Raw genomic sequence first — 9,016 nt, 5'->3', positions numbered from 1 at the left:
ACCTCAGCATGTTTGTATGTCTGTGTTCTACCCATTTGCGACTAAGAGGTCTGAGGCCCCATGGGTCTCTTCAACTAAGAAATGACAGTGGAGACAACCTAATCTCCATTCTGTCTCTCTCCATGTGCTTCACTTCCTCCTCCGTCCATCTATTGACACGTCTGTGGCTCCAACACCGAGCACATAATGAATCTCAATGATCAAGCATGCGTCAGAGACCTTTACCTGCGCTGCACAAATGTACACAGTGAATGAGAATCACCCACGCCGGGTGTCCCTGACCATCTGAAACTCACACTTTGGCTCAAATGTGAATGCTAAATAAGTCGACAGTGGTTAGCTGTAGCACTGTCAGCCTGAGGGACAATAAGAAGATCCGTGCACAATGCAGCTCATGAATTATGAGTCTGTGCATGAATGTCAGCTATCCACCAGTGTATTCATCATTTTTGTACGATAACACATCAAATGATCAGGGCTTATTCAGCTGCTCACGTGCTTATTCATGACGGGCACAAAGTTCTTCATCTTTACTGACACATTCAATGACCTTAAATAGGGTTTCACAATATAGCCTAATAAAACATAAATAAATGTTATCATTTTGGCCGATGATATACATGGCGACAATTCATGTTGATGACCATAACCCATACTTGCCAACCTTGAGACCTCCGATTCCGGGAGGTGGGGTTAGGGGGGGTGGGGCGTGGGGCGTGGTCGGGGGTGTGGTTGGGGGCGGGGGGCGTGGTTAAGAGGGGAGGAGTATATTTACAGCTAGAATTCACCAACTTGAGTATTTCATATGCATTTCATATATATATATATATATATATATATATATATATATATATATATATATATATATATATATATATATATATATATATATATGTATGAAATACTTGACTTTCAGTGAATTCTAGCTATATATACAGTATATATATATATATATATATATATATATATATATATATATATATATATATATATATATATATATATACATATATATATATATATATATATATATATATATATATATATTTATTTATTTTATTATACATATAAATAAAATAAATACTTGAATTTCAGTGTTCCGGAGGCTATCCAGTATTGTCCTGTTTAAGAGTGTCACAACATTGCTGTTTACAGCAGACGAACTGCTTTACGGTAGACAAAAACGTGACTGCTGTTGTTGTGTGTTGTTACCGCGCTGGGAGGACAACTGCCTAACAATAAACCCACATAAGAAACCAAGAACTCGCCCTCGATCATTCTACAGTTATAACGTGATTGGGCAGGCACGCTGTTTATATCGTGGGAAAGCGGACGTGAAAACAGACTGTCGGCGCTGTCCCCACTCAGGTCTGCATGGAGCTGGAGGGGGCGTGCCCTCCAGCTCCGGCTGAATTCCGGGAGATTTTCGGGAGAAAATTTCTTCCGGGAGGTTTTCGGGAGAGGCGCTGAATTCCGGGAGTCTCCCGGAAAATCCGGGAAAGTTGGCAAGTATGCCATAACCAGCCCTCCTAATAAATAAATCAAGCCATGTGTGATCATGTTGTAAAAAATGTTACTACAAATGTCAATGATAAAAATATATTATGATTATGCGAATTTCCCTGGTCATTTACATTGTCACCCGTTGCAGTGATGGGCAGTAGCAAGCCACATGTAGCTAAGCTACGTAGCTTAACTACATTTTCCAGTAGCTTGGCGGTAGCTTAGCTACTTTTTTAACAAATAGCTTTTCCTGTAACTTAGCTACCCTTAGACACGCGGCTTTGGAGCCACAAGCAGCCCTTTAGCACCGTCCTAGTGGTATGAGAATGGAAAAAAATGAGGAAAAAATATATTTTTTGTTTTAATATGGTTTCTGTAGGAGGACAAACATGACACAAATCTTGCCAATTCTTAAAAAGCCCACTGTTTACATTAAAAATGCTTCACTAATGAGAGTATTTGGCGCGCGGCATCCATCCACCCATTTTCTACCGCTTATCCCTTTCGGGGTCGCCATTTTGTCCTAATTTCGGAAGTCCTTGAATGCACCGTAGTTTGTTCACATGTACAACTTTCCTTGATGCTGCCAAAGAAAGACGTGTTTTATGCCACTCCTTCTTTGTCTCTATTTGTCCATCAAACGTTTTATGCTGTGAATCCACAAAGGTGAGCTTTGTTGATGTTATTGACTTGTGTGGAGTGCTAAACAGACATATTTGGTCACTGCATGACTGCAAGCTAATCGATGCTAACATGCCATTTATGCTAGCTGTATGTACATAATGCATCATTATGCCTCGTATTTTAAGTATATTTCAGGTCATTTTATTTTTAGTTTCCGTTTCCTTCCACTTGAACACACATCTTTACCTTTGGCCATTCTAAGCCAGTAATTTCCAGGAGTTGTCACACCCTCTGAAAAGCCTCCGTTTTAGTAATGTTTTCCAATGTTGTAAAAATGTGTAGAATAAATATTACATTTCAACATTTCTGTCAACAAAGATTTGCATCAGCCTGCGACACAGTCATTATGATAGTAGGCTAATATAGCTAATATAGACATTTACATCATGTGTTGCCTTCATTATAACACTTATATAGGCTGAACATTTTTGGCGGCTCTCGACAGATTTTTATTTTTTTTGTATTTTTGGTCCAATATGGCTATTTCAACATTTTGGGTTGCCGACCCCTGTCTTACACCCATGTAGCAAGGTAGATTTCATCAAAGCAACAAGCTACAAAGAGAAAAATGTATTCCGAATCCAGGCAAAAAAATACAGAGATAATAGAATGACCTGGATGAATAAGAACATCTATACATACGGAAAAAAATCCATGGTGATTGGTTGGTGTTTATTACTCTACTCAGTGGCCTAGTGGTTAGAGTGTCCGCCCTGAGATCGGTAGGTTGTGAGTTCAAACCCCGGCCGAGTCATATCAACGACTATAAAAATGGGACCCATTACCTCCCTGCTTGGCACTCAGCATCAAGGGTTGGAATTGGGGGGTAAATCACCAAAAATGATTCCCGGGCGTGGCACCGCTGCTGCCCACTACTCCCCTCACCTCCCAGGGGGTAAACAAGGGGATGGGTCAAATGCAGAGGACAAATTTCACCACACCTAGTGTGTGTGACAATCATTGGTACTTTAACTTTAACTTTGTATGATGAGTCACGATTGGCTAAGGTTAGGGAGAAACAAGGCCAATCAGAGACAAGATAAGGCAGGTCATCGAAACCGAGAAGCAAAATCCTAACAGACATGCACTCATTTCATATGACGGCGAGGGAGTAAGAGACAGAGGGACGCTTCAAGCTGACGGCTCAAAAACAGAAACATACTTGAAAATGGCAGAGGGATTCTCTCCAGATTAGATTTTTCCTTTAGTGATGAAGATGATGTCCATGAAAACCACAATAATGCGCATGCTTGGCCATATTTAGACAAATGTATGCGGTTAGAGAAAACGATGCCCAAAACCTTAGTTTTTAGTTGTTTACTCTGTAAACCAAAATCATAACTACTCTCTTCATCGAAGTTGTGGAACTCAAATTTACGAACACACATTAAAGGTGAGTTGAGTTCATGAAAAGTTTTACTGCTCATAATCATTACCAACTGTTCCCAAACAACACACAAGTCATTGTTTTTGTTTTGTCAAAATATAGCATAATTGCCAAGCCTCCCGATTTTTCCGGGAGACTCCCGAATTTCAGTGCCCCTCCCGAAAATCTCCCGGGGCAACCATTCTCCTGGATTTCTCCCGATTTTTACCCGACAATATTAAGGGCGTGCCCTGACGGTACTGCCTTTAGCGTCCTGTACAACCTGTCGACGCGCCCGCTTTTTCACCATACAAACAGCGTGACGGCCCAGTCACATGTTGTATGCGGCTTCTGCATACACACGAAAGTGACTGTCTGCATACACACGAAAGTGACTGCAAGACATACTGTACTTGATCGACAGCCAAACAGGTCACACTGAGGGTGCCCGTATAAGCAACTTTAACACTGTTACAAATATGCTCCACACTGTGAACCCACACCAAACAAGAATGACAAACACAATGACAAACACATTTCGGGAGAACATCCGCACCGTAACACAACATAAACACAACAGAACAAATACCCAGAATCCCTTACATCGCTAACTCTTCCGGGCTGCAATATACACCCCGCTACCACCAAACCCCGCCCGCCCCCCAACCCCGCCCACCTCAACCCCTCCCCCCACACCTCAACTCCCCCAATCTCCCGAATTCGAAGGTCTCAAGGTTGGCAAGTATGAGATATAGATAGATGCTGTTGTTGTTGTTTTTTACAGTAGGGTAGAGAAAATGAATAACATTGTAGAGGTGGGCCACAGAAAAGGCAAACTAAAAAAACACATATAGTGGACTGCGGGGACCCCTCAAAGTACAAAACCCAAAACCAGTGAAGTTGGCAGGTTGTGTAAATCGTAAATAAAAACAGAATCAAATGATTTGCAAAGCCTTTTCAACCTATATTCAATTGAATAGACTGCAAAGACAAGATACTTAATGTTCGAACTGAGAAGTTTTGTTATTTTTTGCAAATATTAGCTCATTTGGAATTTGATGCCTGCAACATTTTTCAAAAAAGCTGGCACAAGTGGCAAAAAAGACTGAAAAAGTTGAGGAATGCTCATAAAACACTTATTTGGGGACATCCCACAGGTGAACAGGCTAATTGGGGACAGGTTGGTGCCATGGTTGGGTATAAAAGCAGCTTCCATGAAATGCTCAGTCATTCACAAACAAGGATGGGGCGAGGGTCACCACTTTGTGAACAAATGCGTGAGAAAATTGTCCAACAGTTTAAGAACAACATTTCTCAACGAGTTATTGCAAGGAATTTAGGGATTTTACCATCTACGGTCCGTAATATCATCAAAAGGTTCAGAGAATCTGGAGAAATCACTGCACGTAAACGGCAAGGCCTTGACCTTCGATCCCTCAGGTGCCACTGCATCAAAAAGCGACATCAGTGTGTAAAAGATATCACCACATGGGCTCAGGAACACTTCAGAAAACCACTACATTTCGTCGCTACATCTGTAAGTACAAGTTAAAGGCCTACTGAAACCCACTACTACCGACCACGCAGTCTGATAGTTTATATATCAATGATGAAATCTTAACATTGCAACACATGCCAATACCGCCGGGTTAGATTACTAAAGTGCAATTTTAAATTTCGCGCAAAATATCCTGCTGAAAACGTCTCGGTATGATGACGTCTGCGCGTGACGTCACGGATTGTAGAGGACATTTTGGGACAGCATTGTGGCCAGCTATTAAGTTGTCTGTTTTCATCTCAAAATTCCACAGTATTCTGGACATCTGTGTTGGTGAATCTTTTGCAATTTGTTCAATGAACAATGGAGACAGCAAAGAAGAAAGCTGTAGGTGGGAAGCGGTGTATTTCGGCCGGCTGCAGCAACACAAACACGTAGCCGGTGTTTCATTGTTTACATTCCCGAAAGATGACTGTCAAGCTTTACCATTGGCCTGTGGAGAACTGGGACAACAGAGACTCTTACCAGGAGGACTTTGAGTTGGATATGCAGACACGGTACCTTGAGTACGTATGAGCTGCAGCTTCCAAACATTTGATCGCTTGCCCGTACGTGCGGGCCGCTATGTGCATGTCACGTACGTAACTTTGGGGACTTTGGGGAAATATATTTGCTGTATGAACTTTGGGGAGGTGAACGGTACTTTGGGCTGTGGGATTGAGTGTGTTGTGCGGGTGTTTGATTTGTATTGGCGGGTTATATGGACGGGAGGGGGGAGGTGTTTGTTATGCGGGATTAATTTGTGGCATATTAAATATAAGCCTGGTTGTGTTGTGGCTAATAGAGTATATATATGTCTCCTGTTTATTTACTGTTTTAGTCATTCCCAGCTGAATATCAGGTCCCACCCGCCTCTCACAGCATCTTCCCTATCTGAATTGCTTCCACTGCCCTCTAGTCCTTCACTCTCACTTTCCTCATCCACAAATCTTTCATCCTCGCTCAAATTAATGGGGAAATCGTCGCTTTCTCGGTCCGAATCGCTCTCGCTGCTGGTGGCCATGATTGTAAACAATGTGCAGATGTGAGGAGCTTCACAACCGGTGACGTCACGCGCATATCGTCTGCTACTTCCGGTACATGCAAGGCTTTTTTATCAGCGACCAAAAGTTGCGAACTTTATCGTCAATGTTTTCTACTAAATCCTTTCATCAAAAATATGGCAATATCGTGAAATGATCAAGTATGACACATAGAATGGACCTGCTATCCCTGTTTAAATAAGAAAACCGCATTTCAGTAGGCCTTTAAAACTCTACTATGCAAAGCAAAAGCCATTGATCAATAACACCCTGAAACACCGCCGGCTTTGCTGGGCCTGAGTTCATCTATGATGGACTGAGGCAAAGTGAAAAAGTGTTCTGTTGTCAGTTAAAACAACTTTTGCAGCAGATTCTTAAACACTAGAATGCTGTCATAAAAATGATCTTTGACAAGTTTTCTTTTTACAGAAGCTCCTTAAAAACAGCAAAGTACTCCTGTAACTCTGACAATGTCTACTGTAGAGAACACTGGTTCTCTGGATTATATAAAATAAGACTAAGTCTGGCCCCCTGGTCCTTAGCTTTCTGGAAATGTGGCCTCAAAACAATTTTGTTGAATATCCGTATCAATGATGATTTGATGGGTTCAGTGCAACACTTTCATTTAAATGTCAGAAACATAACTCCCACAGTTCCAAATTCTAAGGAGGTCTTCATTTAAGTTGATGTTTAGTTTATGAATTCCAGTGGGTCGTGTTCTTAACAGCCATGGAATATTTTACCACCGCCCACCATGCACATCACCATAATGTCCATCGGCGGGGGAGCAATAGCACATAAAAAGAGTCTGGAGATGTGATTTTAGCAAGTTTACCAAGAAGATGATTTAATAATGCAGTTACATTTTTATCCACTGAAGAGCGAGGTTCACAACAGTAAAGCAGAGATGAAGTCCTCAATATCAATTTTACATTCTATTCTGTAGCCCAAATAGGATTAATTGCCACATTTGAAATACATCCAAAGACGTGTTTGCTTCCTATTTTCAGCTCAGACCTAAGAGAATAAAAGTATATATTTTTTAAAAAGGAGTTCAACTAAATGAAAGATGAGAATAAGTCTTTGAGTACTGATTTTGACCTGCTGTACAACTATAGCTTATAATTCAATAACTTTTGAATTGATGTTGTGTAGCGCGGACTGGAAAAGAGGAGATTGTGACTTAAGAGTTGAGTATTATACCATGTAGATATGGATCAGGGTTTTTTGAAATAATACGTATTCAAATGGGAAATGGGATTGGGGTCGGTCTGTTCTCTGAATTGTTTCCAGTGCTTATGGCGAACACATGAGACTAAAGATATGCTCACACTGCAGGCAGATTACCATTTTTTTTCAGCCCATATTTAATTGTTTTCATGTTAGCGTGAGCCGCACGATTTTTAACAGTAGGAAGGGGATTCATATGGCCCCATTCGTCTCGGTTTACCTGACACATGAAACAGGACAAATTGTGGAGTTGCACTATATCCACTTTAGTCCCCAGATGGCAGTCGAGCTTGGAATATCTTAAAATGTGTTTTGTGGCAATACCAACTTTGACCACAGCGTCAGTTGCTATGTAGCGTGGCGCTTTCCATCTTTTTCAGCGGACTGCATTGCAACATGATTAACCCCCCTCTCACGGTAGATCCACCCAGGAATGCGGCCGTATCAATCCTTTCTCTACTGTAAGTGGATGCAAACCAGATATATATTCGGTGAGACTGCAGTCTGAATAATCAACGAAAGATGACAAATGTCACAACTCTTGGCCAAAACAAACAGGCACGAAAGTAAATGGTGGATAAAGAAGCTGTACAGATGCGAAAAATATAACCCATTTTCTAACGAAATTCGAACCCAATACTACTGTCTTTCATGGCAGCCACTGATGCTGCGCCTCAGGATCCAAATGAACTATCAGGGAACATTTGCCATCATACATTTTCAATGACGAAGCAGGAAGCGGCTAGGAATACATGTACAGTGAAATTACATATGAGGTAATTCCTTAATTGACATTTTAAAGATTAAAGACTATAAAAATGGGACCCATAACCTCCCTGCTTGGCACTCAGCAACACGGGTTGGAGTTGGGGGTTAAGTCACCAAAATGATTCCCGGGTGCGGCGCCGCTGCTGCCCACTGCTCCCCAAGGGGATGGGTCAAATGCAGAGGACAAATTTCACCACATCTAGTGTGTTTACATGCATTTCTACATGCAAAACATTATGATCGCGGGGGCCAGACACACGGGGCATGATCTATGTATATGACACAAGGCTGAAGCTTAGAGGTGACAGAGCTTTCGCCGCTGCTGCTCCCAAGCTCTGGAACGACCTACCTCTGAGTGTTAGACAAGCCTCCTCTCTTCCTGTTTTTAAATCTCTCTTAAAAACATACTTTTATTCCATGGCTTTTAACACTGAGTGATATCCATCCTGCTATGGCGCCCCACAATACACCTGCTGTGAACCTGTTTTTATGTTTTATTTATTTTATTTATTTATTTTTTATCGTGTTCTGTTTGTGTTGTATTGTGTTTGCTCGGTACTCGTATTATCTTTTAACCTGCCCATTGTACAGCACTTTGGCTACCCCTGTGGTACATTTTTAATGTGCTTTATAAATAAAGTTGATTTGATTTGATTTGATTTATAGGGAGTGGCGGCTTTAAATTGGATAGGATTAACATTATATATCGCCTCGCCGGGGTCGACCCCGTAAACAAGATCAGGTACGTGGATCGCGCACCTGGGCACAATCATCTGATCTCCTCGCAAGGTGTAAAAGGGCAGCAGCAGAGAACGACGGGGCAGAAGGAGTTGGAGAGCAAGCAGCAACTCATGCAGCGCGGAATAGCCAGAGAGCGAGAGGCAG

Source organism: Entelurus aequoreus, linkage group LG18, assembly GCF_033978785.1.
Source record: "Entelurus aequoreus isolate RoL-2023_Sb linkage group LG18, RoL_Eaeq_v1.1, whole genome shotgun sequence".
NCBI lineage: Eukaryota > Metazoa > Chordata > Actinopteri > Syngnathiformes > Syngnathidae > Entelurus > Entelurus aequoreus.
This window is presented reverse-complemented; position numbering follows the sequence as displayed.